The sequence below is a fragment of the Orcinus orca genome, chromosome 12, assembly GCF_937001465.1.
Source record: "Orcinus orca chromosome 12, mOrcOrc1.1, whole genome shotgun sequence".
Taxonomy (NCBI): Eukaryota; Metazoa; Chordata; class Mammalia; order Artiodactyla; family Delphinidae; genus Orcinus; species Orcinus orca.
In genome coordinates this window covers 88,644,184-88,659,542 of record NC_064570.1, presented here as the reverse complement: position 1 = coordinate 88,659,542, position 15,359 = coordinate 88,644,184, and the positions used below count along the sequence as shown (strand labels likewise).

The 15,359-nt window shown below is 38.9% G+C and overlaps 2 long non-coding RNA genes and 1 pseudogene across 3 annotated transcripts in view; 2 read left to right on the top strand and 1 right to left on the bottom strand.

Moving 5' to 3' along the window:
• LOC101278690 (centrosomal protein of 78 kDa-like) overlaps positions 1-14,587 on the top strand; it is a 28,267-nt pseudogene extending 13,680 nt beyond the window's left edge.
• Positions 1,930-6,783, top strand: LOC125960631 (uncharacterized). Its single transcript, XR_007470488.1, has 2 exons — positions 1,930-2,353; positions 3,383-6,783. It is a non-coding gene; the product is annotated as an uncharacterized LOC125960631 (long non-coding RNA).
• A 457-nt stretch (positions 14,588-15,044) lies between the features above and the next one.
• Positions 15,045-15,359, bottom strand: part of LOC125960630 (uncharacterized) — a 43,297-nt gene continuing 42,982 nt past the window's right edge. For both annotated transcript variants that reach the window (XR_007470486.1, XR_007470487.1), the window contains exon 4: positions 15,045-15,314. This is a non-coding gene — a long non-coding RNA (uncharacterized LOC125960630). The remainder of the gene's footprint in view (positions 15,315-15,359) is intronic.

Here is a 15,359-nt window from a genome sequence, read left to right as displayed (position 1 = left end):
TAGTGAGTCAAACTAGCTTTACCTGATTTCTTATCCAGGGCATAGCTGTTCATAGTAATTTTTGTCACAGAACAGTAAATAAAATGGTTGAACTACAGCTTTAGGCTTGCTAAGTGAAATAGATTGCTCTAGATGATTTTCAAGTGACTGACTTGGTAGTACTCACGAAATTGGGGATTAACAATTGCTTAAGAAAACAAAGAGAATTGATTTTAAATAGTACTTGAAGTAGTTACTGTGTAAAATATCTGTTCAGTTGCTCATGTTAAATGGATGTTTGTAATCCCCATTGGACAACTGACTACTTTTTTGCAAATGGTAATGTGAATTGCTGTTGCATAAACTATAGTGTTGAATCCCCAGTCTTTGCACTTGAGTTTAGCAACTTTGTGGTTTCCTATCTTCTTCCTGAGACACTTAATCTCAGGTCCATCCTCCTCACACAGGGTGGTAAATTAGAGAATGATTAATATCACCATTTAAAGAAGTGAGACTGAAACCTCAAGCATCCTGAACATAGGAACTGAAGGGGCCTCTCAGCAGTTCAGAGAGTTATTACCGAGCCAGTCACCTGAATTCTGTTCAGTTTTCTCCATAGCAGAGCCCTCCAGGTCCTTGTTTTGAGCTTATTTATTTTTATAGACAATTCTGTGTGGATACTGTACATAATACTAAATAGTTGTATTAACTGGGTTTAACTGGTGATGTATTTACATGAAGATCTAACTTCGTTTTGTTGATATCTTTTTAGGGGCTTTCCATTCATCAAAGCTCGTGATGTATGTAATCAGTTGCTGGTGTTTAGCTATCATATTTATGATATATAGGACTTGAATTGGGAAAGGTGGATGGTCATTCTCCTCGCTTTTTAAACTGACAGAGCCTTACAAGAAGCATTTCCCTCTCTGAAATAAATCCATGTAAAACATGTTTGGTCGCTCTCCCAATGCAACTGTGTAGTTGTGTGGATTTGGCACACAACTGGCAGCCTTGTGGTTATGCCTGTAAACAAGGAAGCCCGTTTTCCAGTCCGCAAATCAGCTGTTACCCAGTGAAACGAACTTGAGTGCCATTTCTGACCCCTCACATGGAGCTCTCATACTGAAGAATGTTCACATGTTTTCAAGAAACGTTGTTTGCGGGCTATATGTACAAATTCCTGATCTGAAAACCAATACAAAGCAACATCTCCCAAACCTCTGCTCTGTCACCAAGGCCACACACATTCCCTCGCTTATGGCCTCATGGCAAGCTAATACTGTCAGTATCAGATTCTCCTTCCCAGTGGTTCTGGGAGACTGCATAGTTGCTCTGTGAAAGGCACCACTGCTGAGGTTGAGAGAAGAGCATCTTGGGTGTCAGTCCTGCCCTTGCATGCCCAGAGAGAGAGGTGTGCACCTCGTTCTCCTGTTACGGTTTTCCTGTGCTGCAGGGTTTGCTGCTTGTTGTCAAAATGATGTCCTAGTGACTTGTCCTCTGCATGGTTATATAATCCCAGCACACTTCTTTATGATCTGTAGACTTTTATGGGGTTGTGGCCAGGTCAGGTTTTAAATGTTTGGAACTGTCCTATTGAACAACATTGCAGTGGCAGTGAATCTTGATGGGAGAATTGTATTACTGTTACCCTAGTTTTGGCTTAAGTGTGGTGAGAAGATGAAATTTTTGATGGGTTAGTTTTAGTTGTGTATGTGTATGTGATTTCTTTTTTAAAATTCTAATGTCTGTTATTCCCAGCTTAGATATGTTGACTTTCTGATTATTCATCAGTCCCTTTACTGATGTATTTTCCTCTGAAAAACTACATTTTCTTCCAGACTGTTTGTGTCTGATGGTGAAGAGTAAATTTTTCATTTGCAGTATAAAGTTGATCTGAGAAGAAATGTTTACCTTGGCTCTTCACTTGGCTTCTGTGAAAGAACCTTAATAAAATAATATGGGCAATTCCCATTACTAATCCTAACCATGTACAACAGAGGTCTGTACAGTAACATAGCAAAAATAAGTTCCTGTAATTTTACTTAGTCATTGCCTGTTTTAGACTAAGGAGCAGTGAGAGACATTTATAAATAATGATACCTCAGATCACTTTTGTTAAATGTCCTCTAATATTTGGATATTTGGATCTGACTTGTGTTATCTTTTTTTACAATCTTGTCTTCTTTCTTTGCACTTTAGTGTAACAACTCTGTGATTTCCTATCTTCTTTTTCAGACACTCAGGTCCATCAGAATTTCCTGTGACTGTGACAGTAGAGAGTCCTTCCTCCTCAGAAATCGAAGAGGTCGATGATTCCTCAGAAAGTGTTCAGGAAGAGCCAGAGAAAATCCGTTTGAAACAAGAAGCACTGCAGGTACAAAGTTATCACTTTAAAGCTATAGAGAAGATTCTTTTTCAAATGGAAGCCTGATTGCAACATGGCACAGCTTGTGTGAGGGTTCTGTTTTCCCCTCCCATCTGCATTGTATCCCCTTGAATGGTTCCTTAAGCTTAGACCAAGGTGAATGGTGGACATTTGAACTCTAAGAAATAAAAATCAAAACATGTCGTTAGTAATATATTTTCCTTTCCTTAGAACCTTAGTATATTAGATTTAGGGAGAACCTTAGTGATCATACGATAAAGAAATTGAGTTCTGAATGAATATAGTCAGCTGATTCAGTGTTCTTGTTTTACAGATGAGAAAATTGACAGTTCTAGCTGAACTCTGTTTTTATAAGAGGAAAATATGGCCTCATTTTAAATAAAAGTAAAAAAAAAGTTTTGATGTTGATATTCTCCTTTCCTAAAATAAAAAATATCAAGAAGCTACATTCTATTACCAACTAAACCTGACCTCTAATGTCATTCCATACTTTTGTTTGTATGGACAGAAAAGAAAAATTGATTTTCATAAGAAATTTTTGTACCTCAAAAATAATATATTTCTTTTTTTTCAACTTTAATGCAGAGCTGAACATTTCTAGTAAATAAAGGAACACCATTTGGGGGGAACCTTGTCTTTGTGCTACAAAGTTCATGTTTAATTTTTAAAAATTATTTAATGTGATTTTCTTTTCATATGAAACAATGAAACTTGACAGGTTTCAGAACTAATTATCCCATTATTGTAGGACTATGGGAATTACTCTTTGATTTTCAAAAGAGAAAGCTAGATTTTTATTTTTTTAATTAAAATTAATGATAATATAGAGAAATTTTAAGAAAAGAACTTAGAAAATTATGAAATGTTAGAGTAGGAGAAATCTATAGTTCGTGTAGGGTTACCCCCTTTTGTTTTATAAATGAGCACCTACAATTTGTAGCACGTAGTGGTTTATTAGTAAATGGCAGAGTACGACAAGACCCTAGAGCATCTAACCCGCCTTCCTTGTCATTTTAGATGTGATGTATTCATTTCCTTCACGAATAGACCAGGAGATTGTATTTCTAAAAGCAATGATAGACACTGGGGAAGACCAAGAAGTTTAAACACTGGACCACAGAATAGCAGATTCAGAAGGCACTGAGAACCCTTTTAGCTCTTCTCCGTTTTCACAAGACACTACAATGATGGTATCAAAGTGTTTAAATATATAAGCCCACAAGAATCAAGAGGTTTCAACATAGTTTTGAAAGACGGAAGACAAGTGGAAGAGTGTGAAACTGAAGCAGTAGAACAGAGGAAAAGCATCACGTAGAATATGCACAGCGACCACCTGCAACTGAGGAGGATTCTGACCCCACCTGCAGAAGTAGGCCCATGCTCAGATGCGCATGTAGGAGAGAGGGTGGAGTTAGTTAAAAGTGTGACTGAATAGGGGAGCTCATTGAAGGGTTGTGTTTGGAGGAGTGGACTCCCAGCCCCGCCCTCACACTCCTGAAATGAGATTATTTCATTTTGAAACCAGTGAAACTGGCAAGAACTAGGGCAGCTAGTGTGAGTTTTTACACCCTAGAAAATTGTGTTTGGGGGAGATCCTATTACAGTTACTCCCCGCTTTTTCCTGCATAAGAAACCAATCAATCGTTGACTTCAGGGAGCTTTCTGCACTCATACTTAAATAGAAAATAACTGTCATTTGCGTGATAGTTGAGTAAAGCTTCCAACATGAGAGGGGGAAAAAGAGTGAAAACGTATCCTAGTAGGACCAGGGACAATTTAGGGAACAAAATAATTTAAGAAAAAACCCTAATTAGTATCCTGAGAGAGGTTTAAAAAGAGCTATAAAAAAGCTATAAAATAAGATTAGGGTGTTAATTAAAAAGAGAATGGTCAGAAAGCAAGAGAGGTCTCTTGGAAATGAAAATGTGGTTGCTGAAATAAATTCAGTAGGAATTTTAAAAATTTCTCAGTATATAAAAAAGAAAGACACAATGGAAAATGTGATAGAAATATGTTAGAGAGGCTGCATCTGGGAGATCCAACATGTTACTATTAGAAACTCCAGACCCAGAACAAAAATGGAAGGAAGCTGTCAAAGGGCAACAAAATTCCCCACAGCTGAAAGTAGACATCAGGCCTCAGACTGAAAACAGTTACGCAAGATGAGCAAGAATAGACTCATACCTAGGCACCCTTCATTGTGAAACTTTAAAATACTGAAAAAATAAAATAGAATAAAATACTGAGAGGATACATCCATTCCAGAGAGAAAAATACTGGCCACCTAAAAAAAAGAGTTAAAATCTGACCTTATCATACTTGTCATCAGCGCCATGGATCCTGGAAGGCATTAGAAAGATACCTCCAAAGTTTTTCAGGCACATAATTTTCACCCTAGGGGTTTGTATCCAGCCAAACTATCAGTCATAAGTGGAGGCTGAAGAAGATATTTTGTACACAAAGAAATTTGAAAAATTGACCTCCTGTGCTACACCTTAAGCTATTTATAGAAATAATCCAGCAAAATGAGGCAGTAAACCAAGAAGGAAGGTAATAGGGGATTCGGTGCAGATTGCAGCCAGTCTAGGGTGGAGAGGCTTCTATTGATTGTGTGATTGAGAGCTGAGAAACACCTTGAGGCATGTTGTACTTACTTGGTATTAGGCACTGTTGGAAGGGAGGAGGGAGAGGAAGAGGAGAGGGAACTTGAACTCCAGAGGACGAAAGGCTATATGGACATAAACATGAAGCAAACTAAACTATCATTGATTTTTAACGTACTGTTGGTGAGGAAGAGAAGAATCCACTTAAACTTGACACTATAGATGTCCCCCTTTTCAGTGACACACAGGGGTAATGACCACCTGTCTAATTTGTTGTCCAAACCAGAACTTATCCAAACTCCTTACACTTCAATAGTGTAAGGAGGCGCTCTAATGCTGTAACATCAGGACAACAGGTATAAACTGGAACAGCCCAAGGCGGCTTGGGGTATGTGGTCACCCTGCACAAGGGCAGTGACACTGGCACAGTATGGAACAAGGTGTAGTCTGTACACAGAGACACAGTACATCTGCAGTGGGCAATATTAATTTAATTGTAATAATGGCAATACTGTCTTGGTTTGCAGCTTTTATCGTCAACTTGCATGTAATCACTAATAACTAAAGTAAACTATACTTAGTATGTATTAGTATTAAGTTGGTATGTACTGAAATGTATTGTGTACTAGTATGTACTTAGTATATATTAGGCTCTAAGTGTTTTTGCATATATTAACTCATTTAATCCTCTGAATAGCCTTATGAGGTTGGTGCTAATATCATTCCCACTTTTTTTTTTTTTTTTTTTTTTGCGGTACACGGGCCTCTCACTGTTATGGCTTCTCCCGTTGCGGAGCACAGGCTCTGGATGTGCAGGCCCAGCGGCCATGGCTCACGGGCTCAGCTGCTCCGTGGCATGTGGGATCCTCCCAGACCGGAGCACGAATCCGTGTCCCCTGCATCGGCAGACGGACTCCGAACCACTGTGCCACCAGGGATGCCCCATTCCCACTTTTGAGAACAGGTAACTAAGACAGGGAAGGAACTTGCCCAGGCTGTACCTATTTTAAGGTTGGATTGAGGCTTTGAGTTGAGGCTCTCTGCCTGTTCTCTTAAACCTTACTCCTTACTGACTCTCGAATAACAGAAGACTTAACTGCACATAGAACAGAATATAAATTTCAACTTTGACAACGTAAAAGCTAGGTTTGGAAGGTAGACAGGAGGTAGAAGAAAGGGAAGATGGTATGAATGTCCTCATTTTACAAAGCGTGACGTTGAGAGAGTTTATAGTTGATCAACAATGTAGGTTTTTAAGTATATCACTACAAGTCAAAGAGATCATGAGCAGTGGAATAACTCATGATGACATAACTTTACAGAGCAGTGTGGACATAGGAAAGAGTGTAAAGGAACTAAACCCTTACTTATTAGTAAGTTAGAAAGTGAACAGATAATGCCTCCAATTTAGTGAGAAAATAGTCATGTAAGAGTATTACTTGGAAATGGAGAAGAATTCAAAATAACAATAGTTGGACCTCCCTGGTGGCGCAGTGGTTAAGAATCTGCCTGCCAAGGCAGGGGACACGGGTTCGAGCCCTGGTCTGGGAAGATCCCACATGCTGCGGAGCAGCGAAGCCCGTGCGCCACAACTACGGAGTCTACGCTCTAGAGCCTGCGAACCACAACTACTGAGCCCACGTGTCACAACTACTGAAGCCCGCGTGCCTAGATCCTGTGCTCCATGACAAGAGAAGCCACCACAATGAAGAGTAGCCCCCGCTCGCTGCAACTAGAGAAAGACTGCACGCAGCAACGAAGACCCAACACAGCCAAAAATAAATAAATAGTAATAAAAAAATAAATAAAAAATAACTATTGATGTAAACCTCATGAAAAAGGAAATCCAAACAGCCAGTAAACACAGAAAAGTGTATGACTTCATTAAGTAATAAGAGAAAAGTGAGTCAAAACCAAGGAAACTACATGCCAATCAGATTGACAAATACATAAATGAAGTCTGGTAGTATCAGGTATTGTAGACCTGAAGTACTATGAGAATCTTCTACCCTGTTTATACTGGAGTATAAATCGACACAACTACTTTGGAAAGCATTTAGCACTCTCCATCAACTGAAGGTATATAAATAGCCTGTGAGCCAGCAGCCCTCACCCCCGCCCTGTGTAAATGCACCAGAATAACCGGTACAGCAGGATTCCTGTCCACGATTTGCATTAGCACAAACTGAAAACAAACCAAATGTCTATTAAGAGTCAAAAATTAAATAAATTTTGTGTATTCGTACAGTGGGAAAACTATCCAGAAATAAAATTGAATGAACTAGAGCTACAGGCAGCAATGTGGATGAATTTTTTAAACCAACGTTGAGAGAAAGAAATAAGATAGAAAAGACTTCATATACTATGATCCTCTACATAAAGTTAGATGTTGACAAAACTAAACTCTTTTGTTAGGGATGCATGCAGGTTAAAGGAAATAATTGTCAAGAAGTGAGGATGGTGTTTAACCTGGAAGAGGGAAGGAGCTTGTGATGAGAAAAGGATATGGGGGGGGCGGTTTGAGATGCTGACAAGTATCAATACTTTCAGATTCGAGTAGTGTTTATGTGAGTATTCTCTTTTTATTTGTCACATTGACAGTTTTGTTCTGTGCACTTCTCAGTACACATATCGTATTTTACAATTAAAAACCTGCGTAAAGAATCGGTCGCTTCTTGAGTGCTGGATGTGGGAGTGGGATGAGACCATTTCATTTTAAGCCCTTCACTACTGTTTGCATTCGCATGTTCATTCATTCAGCATTAATGGAACATATTCTGTGTACCAAGCACTCTTCTAATTTTATATGTGTTTTAACTCATGTAATCCTCACAAGAGCTCTGTGATATGGGAGCTTATCTCCATTTTATAGATGAGGAAGTTGAGGCCTAGAGTTATAGAACTTGTCCAAGGTTATATAGCTAATGGGTAGTGCCAGGCCCATTTGCCTCAGAGAATCTGAATTTTTACAATATAATCTAAAAGAGAAATTTAATTACTAATTATAAGCAAAAAAATTGCACATTAAAGAAGATGACACGTTTTCATCTATCCAGTTAGAGAAAAACACACAGTCTGTCTTTCACACACATACATCTTGTATTGGCAGGGATTTTCCTTATTAAGCAATTATTTATTGACCGTCTACGCTGTGCTAGGCACAGGTGCTGGGGGTAAACACTTAATAAAATACACCCCCTATCTTCAAATAACTTGCACTCTAAGTGAGGAAGTAAGCCAACAGTTATAGTAGAGGTTATATACCAAGTGATACATCGCTGATGGCAGTGTAAAATCTCAGAAATCTTTTGGAAAGAAGTTTGGAGACAGGTACCTCAGAGCCTTAAAAATGTTCATTTGCTTTGATCTCAAACTCATTTTTATGGATTTATTGTAAGAACGTTATTCTCAATATGGAAAAAAGCTTTCATGCATAAAAACGGTTATTGTCTGATAATACTGAAAAGTTGGTAAGAATTTAAATGTGTAAAATGGTTAACCAGTAAACCCACTCAGTGGAATATTTTGTAGCCCACAAAAAAAAATCACGGTTATGAATCCCCTATTTATATGAGAAATGATTGATTTCAATGTTAAATGGAGAAAAGTTGAACATAAAATTTGATATCCAATATGATGGAAGCTTTGTCCCAGAAAAATCACCCTAGCCAGCGTACAGAAGGGAGGAAGGAGAGCAGATGACAGGAAGGAAAATTATTCCAAAGCCTTATCATTAGTCTTACTTAAGTAATAGAATATCAAGCAATTTTACTTTCTAACTTTTTTGGTTCCATATTTCCATGTAAGGGACATGAATTGTGAATACTTTGTAGGAGGAGGATACACTTTTTCACAAAAATTTAACACTTCTAACACAATTAGAAGATTGATTAAACCATCATATTAAAAGTAGAGGAATTTTGCATTTTTTTTTCCTTTTTCCCCATTGAAAACTTGACTGGCTTTAGTAATGAAACATTAAAGAATTTGAAGTTCTTAGACTCTCAGTTTTTTAAACATGTTCTGAATATAAAAATATATGTTCATTGAGCAAATGTTTGTAAACAATGAACAGCTTCTTGAAGGAAATAGAAGCCACCTCTGCATGTACACACACCTAATCTGCTCTTTTGTCTTAAAAAAGTATCAAAAATATTTTGTCATGTCACTAAATACTCTTCTACATCAGAGAATTTGATTAAGCTTTTGCATCATCTCCCAGGAAAAACGCACAGATATATTATGAATGTAGAACTCCTGAAGCCCATTCATTAACTCTGGTCGAGACCTCTTGTCATTCTTTTCTTAGTGGCTTCATAGCGCATTCCTTCAGACGGTGAGCTGTTTTTCTTTAAACCAGTCCCAATTTGGAGGCTCTTAGCTTTCTTCTAGGGTTTGGTTATAAACAATCTTATGACATCATGTTGGTAGATAAATCTTTGCCCACATCTTTGATTTCCTTAGGGTAAACCCCTGATGTAGGATTATTGTTAGGTACCAAGAGTTACTCTCCAGAAAGTGATACCAGTTCCTCTCCCAATGATGGCATATAATAGAGTTCCTCATTCTTTAAGTGATTGTTCAAAGCAGTTAAAAGGTATAAATATACCGTACTGTTTTCATAAGTATAGGAATTCTGATTGTTTATCGCTGCATAAGAAACCACCCCGAAACAGTGGCCTAAAACAATGACAGTCATTTATTTTGTTCACGAACCTGGAGGTTGAGTAGGATATTGATTCTTTTACTACACTCTTACTGACTGAAAACAATACCTATTTGACTAGCTCACAGTTCTGCAGGTCAGACGTCCAGGCACAGCATGACTGGGTTTCCTGCTCAGATACACACGGGAACACGTGAGTTCCCTCCTGAGAGTGTTAAAGCACGTGAAATTTAAGTGTAAGACATTGAGCCCCAAACGTTGGATGTTCACCATAGTTTGTGTGGGTCACAGAGCTGAAATCAAGATGTCAGTCTGGCTGTGTTAGCATCCAGAGGCTCTGGGAAAGAATGGCTTCAAGATTCTTCGGCTTGTTGGCATAATTCAGATTCTGCAGTTGCAGGACAGAGGTCCCCATTTCCTTGCTGGCTGTCATTCGGGGGACAGTCTCAGCTCCTAGAGGCCTCTCACTTGCCTTCCCTGCCACACCATTGGACTTCTTCAGAGCCAGCAATGGAGAGTCTCCCTCTTGTCCCTTTTGTACTTCAATTCAGGAAGAGTTCAGGTCCTTTTCATGGGGTGCCTGAGTAGGTCACATCCACCTAGAATAATCTCCCCATCTTAAAAAAACAACTGATTTTGAACCTTAATTCCGTCTGCAAAATCCCTTCACTGCAGCACCTAGATTTAGAGTTTGATTGGATAAGTGGAAGGTTTGTGTACTTCAGTAAGTAGGAGTCTTAGGGGCTGTTAGAATTCTGCCTATTGCAAGCAGTGTCCCCACTTCACGGACCGAAGTGTCTTATTTCCTGAAACTCCTAAGGGAGTTTATCAGTGTTCATTTTATTTCAGTGACCTTGGTGAATGGGAAGACTACCACCTCCGTGAGCAGGAATGGCACCCAGCTTCCTGAGTCCACAGTGTGGCTCTGCTACTTAGTGGTGTGACCTTGGCTGTGCTGCTCCACTTTACTTCTCTGCCTCTGTTTCCCTCATCTGTAAAGTAACATGGAGTTAGTGATTGTTCTTTCCTCATACGGTTTGTTTTTTAAATAAATTTATTTTCTTTATCTGTTTTTGGCTGCGCTGGGTGTTTGATACTGCTCTCGGACTTTCTCTACTTGCGTCGAGCGGGGGCTACTCTTCGTAGTGGTGTGCGGGCTTCTCATTGCGGTGGTTTCTCTTGTTGCAGAGCACGGGCTCTAGGCGCGCAGGCTTCAGTAGTTGTGGCACGCGGGCTCAGTAGTTTTGACTCGGGGGCTCTAGAGCGTAGGTTCAGTAGTCGTGGCGCACGGGCTTAGTTGCTCCGAGGCACGTGGGATCTCTCTGGACCAGGGCTCGAACCTGTATCCCCTGCACTGGCAGGCAGATTCTTAACCCCTGCGCCATCAGGGAAGCCCCCTCTTAGGGTTTTGATGATTAGATTTAATGCCCAGGGAACTCCAGGAACAGTGCTTGACTGTAAATTGCTTTAAAAGTGATTACTTTTGGAGCTTCCCTGGTGGTGCAGTGGTTGAGAGTCCACCTGCCTGCCGATGCAGGGGACACGGGTTCATGCCCGATCCGGGGAAGATCCCACTTGCCGCGGAGTGGCTGGGCCCGTCAGCCATGGCTGCTGAGCCTGCGCGTCCGGAGCCTGTGCTCCGCAATGGGAGAGGCCACAACAGTGAGAGGCCCGTGTACCGCAATAAATAAAATAAAATAAAATAAAATAAAGTGGTTACTTTAAAAAAAAAATGCTTTTGAATCTGCAATTATGCAATTCAGGTGTGTTAAGCATGTTCATTAATAGGAGTTCCTACTATAAAGAGACCCACAAATAAAAATAGAACTTTTCTTTCTTGTTCTTAACTATTTATTTCTGACTTGCTATGTTATACGCATATGCCTTTTATGGTGGGCTGCCACAAATTTATGTTGGAAAAAGTGGAATTTAAATAAATCTTTACTATGCTAATTTGATAGATTTTGATAATTCATTTCACTAGCATGGTATGATATTACCAGTAGCAGACTAAAATCTGAGTTCACTTCTGGCTCTGCCCCTAAATCCTGATGAGTCCTATAGCTGGAAAGGCTTTTGGGTATTATACTACGAATTAGTTACAACATTTACTCTGTTTGTTTAGGAAAAACTGGAGGAGTGCCTAAAGCAGTTAAAGGAGGAAAGAGTAATAAGACTTAAGGCTGATAAATGAGTCAATGAAGTAAACAATTTCTTATACTTTTGGGAGTGTTTTGGTTTTATTTCGATTTGATTTTAATCCATATACACATAGTTTGTAAACTTTAAAACTGTAATATGTTGCAAATTGGTTGTATCATATGGACTTTTGCATTTACTGGTATTTAGTGATCATATGATCTATATTCCAGAAAGCATGTTTTAAAAATATGAAAATCTCGTTGTGTGTGTGTGTGTGTGTGTGTGTGTGTGTGTGTGCGCGCGCATGCGCTTTATGACATTAGCTTATGATCTGTTCATGATTCTTTGATTCAAGAAAGCACTTTTTGTGCATATACTATATATACAGTAGCATAAAAGACATGATGAGACTCTCCTGGCAATGAATTAGGAAAGTGAATCATTTAAATAAATTTAAGATATTGGAAAACTTCTAAGAATGCAATGAAAGATAAAAATATATACTATAAGAATTACATTAGGTAATGTGCATGAAAGCAGGGCATAATCTAAAAAGTTCTAAATATACTTTATCAGAGGTTGAGCATAGGGAGGAATTTTTCAAAGTGCATATCCACTGGATTGGCGGACACTCATTCAATAAGTGGTGAGCACCTGCTTATATAAGGCAAAAGGGGCATCATGAACATAACAGCCTTTCTGAGAAATACTGGAGTTGAGCTTATAGGGGGCTTTAAGTGCATAGGTGATGAGCGGAAGGGGAAGAGTGCACGGGAGTGAATATTTTGAAGGAGCCAAAGAAAACATTGGTGATCGTACATTTAATAAATTGGGTTGGGTATGATTTAGGACTTTTAAACGTAAGCATTAGATATTTTGTTCACTAAAGTTAATTCTTAACATTCAGCAGAGTTGTAATATGTTTTGTTCAGATCAGATTATATAATTCACTTTCTAATTTAAGGGAAACTTAAAGCAGGTAATTTTCTGATGTGGAATGAGGCTCCATTATGAATTGAACCAGTTAGAAATGTGATCTTTCGTGAAAGATCATTAATAAAACGATAACTTTGGTTTACTTATATACCACCTAAGTGTTATATAGGAAACTTTGTTGGGTGCCTGGGGGTTTTGGTTATTATGTGATAATGGTCTCTGTCTTTACTGGTGGAGAGTTAGGTTAATTACAGATTAATTACATTTTGAGTGTTTTAGTTTTGTTCCTTGAAACTAGGCAAGACTACTTTTGATGACAATGAGAAAAAAATCATGTCAGACATTTTCCGTCTTCTTTTATAGTTAGAACATGAAAATGCCCAGTTAAGAAATGTAACTTTCTCTTTGTCTGAAGCCCTTCATGTCCACAAGCATGATCCTGGATGATGAAGGTGTTTTAGGCAGCATTGAGAATTCTTTTCAGAAGTTCCATGCTTTCTTGGATCTCCTTAAAGATGCTGGGTTAGTTCATTTCTCTTCATGGCGTTCTTCTCTTTGCGACTGTAATGGTAGTTTGCTGAGGAACTGGAGCAATTTTCATCACTTACGTGGCCATATTTAGCCAAATTTAGTGTAATTATAGGTAATATAGTTGACGTTTTAAAAGGAGGAATTAAATTTTTTAAGAAATGCAAATAGGGGAGCCTGCTTTGGTAGAGTGGGGAGTAATTAGTAGGTACAGTTTTTTGTAAAGACTAAATTGAAAGCAGTTTTCATTGAAAATATTCGGGAATGGATAAGAATTTTCCTATCTTTCATTTACTTTGCTTGTTTGATAAGTTTGAATTAAAGTTATTTTTGTCTTAGACATAAAAATTATTATTAATCTGCAGGGAAGATATAGGTCAGTGGTTCTCAACCGTGAGCAATTTTGCTGAAAGAGGGAAGTGGAGATTGATAGTTGATGGAGTGGTGTTTTGTCAGTGAATGAGTTGGTGTTGGGAAGGAAGGAACAAACACATTCTTGGAAACTGGAGGAAAGGTGGTAAAGAAGTGTGGGAATGGAGGTGTGACTGGCAGTGGACGGGGTGCATGGTACATGTTGAAGCTGCTAGTGAGACAGTGGGATGTCTCCTAGAGGATGAATCTGGAAAGGGCTGAGAATTTGGGGGAGAGAGAGGCTTGTAGTATGGAGTAGGATGTTGGCTTTTAAGATTTTAGAAGTATTTCATGATTGTAGGTCTGGGGAAATCTAAACTGCTCTTCTGTGATTATAATAACCTTTATCTTTTCTCCTTTCCTCCTCTGGTCCAGGCTTGGGCAGCTGGCCACAATGGCTGGTATAGATCAGTCAGATTTTCATTTACTAGGTCGTCCCCAGATGAATTCTACTGTTAGTAGTCCACCTAAAGAAGAAAAGAAGGCACTTGAAGAAGAAAAATCAGAGTCAAAGCAGAGTGCCCCAGGACCAACGCAAAATCTCCAAGTAACTGGAGAGGACAGCACTTAAGGATTCTAAGAGTGATTAGCAAAAAGGAAATGACCAAGTCAGAGAGAAAATAATAATGGTCAGTCTCTAATAGTTCACATGCTCGGGAGCTAGAAGACTCTGGAGTCCTCCCCAAATCTGAGATTAGTAAATGTGGGCCTGTTTCATGATACTGTATTGTTGTACATAAGAAAACTGGAAGTTCTTTAGAAAGTGTATGAGTTAAAGCAAACTCTCCTTAATGAAGAAAGAAAACATTACAGAAAATATTCCAAATTTTAAGTTGTATAAATGTCTGTTCTATTCATATTTTATCTAGGTTTCTATTTGTATGCAGTCAGCTTAACAATGAAGGAACACTAATGGAGGTACACGTACTGATATAATTTTTAAAATAAGTAATCTTGACATAGCTGATACGTAAGATATTACAGTGACTCACCTGGTCATGGGAATGGGAGGGGAAACCTGTCAGCTTTTCCTCCAGCCTCACTTGGAGCCCCCTTCGCCCAGCTCAGCCAATCTCAGACTGGTCTTGGGAACTGACTGGTCTTGGGAACTGACAGTCTGGTCACAAACTATATTATATACTGTTCACATGTGCCTGGAGGATAGCAAAGAAATTAATTTTCTTACAGAGTAGGGTTTTATTTTTAGTGAGGGGAAGGAAATGGGTAATAACTACCCCAGTCACCAAAGTCTGAAAATGTAGCGGACATAGCCTTGGATATAGCTAGGTTAAGCTGAGAATCACTTGGCAGGATATAATTAAGAGAAAAACTGGCTCTGAAATCTTCTGAATAATCAATTGACTGTGTTAATAATAAGATCACAGAGTAACACTGAAGTTTTGAACTCTACATTTTAATGGTTGGCTTTGTTCATCACTGAATTTTTGTCTTGTCTTTTGTCTTTCCCTCCAGTTTCAGAAAATTACAGGTGATGCTGGGATTCCTTTGCCTGTCGACTCCTTCCATGTCCCAGTCTCTACTCAGGAGGCCTTAGAAACTTCCAAAGACAACCTGGGGGTCGCAGTCACAGAGCAGCAGCAGGAGTCTTTTGAAGATTTCATTGCTAGAACATGTTCTCCTTCAGCAGACGTCATTTCTGGAACTGGAAGTCAAAGAAAAGAAGAGGAATTACCTAGATATAGCAGGT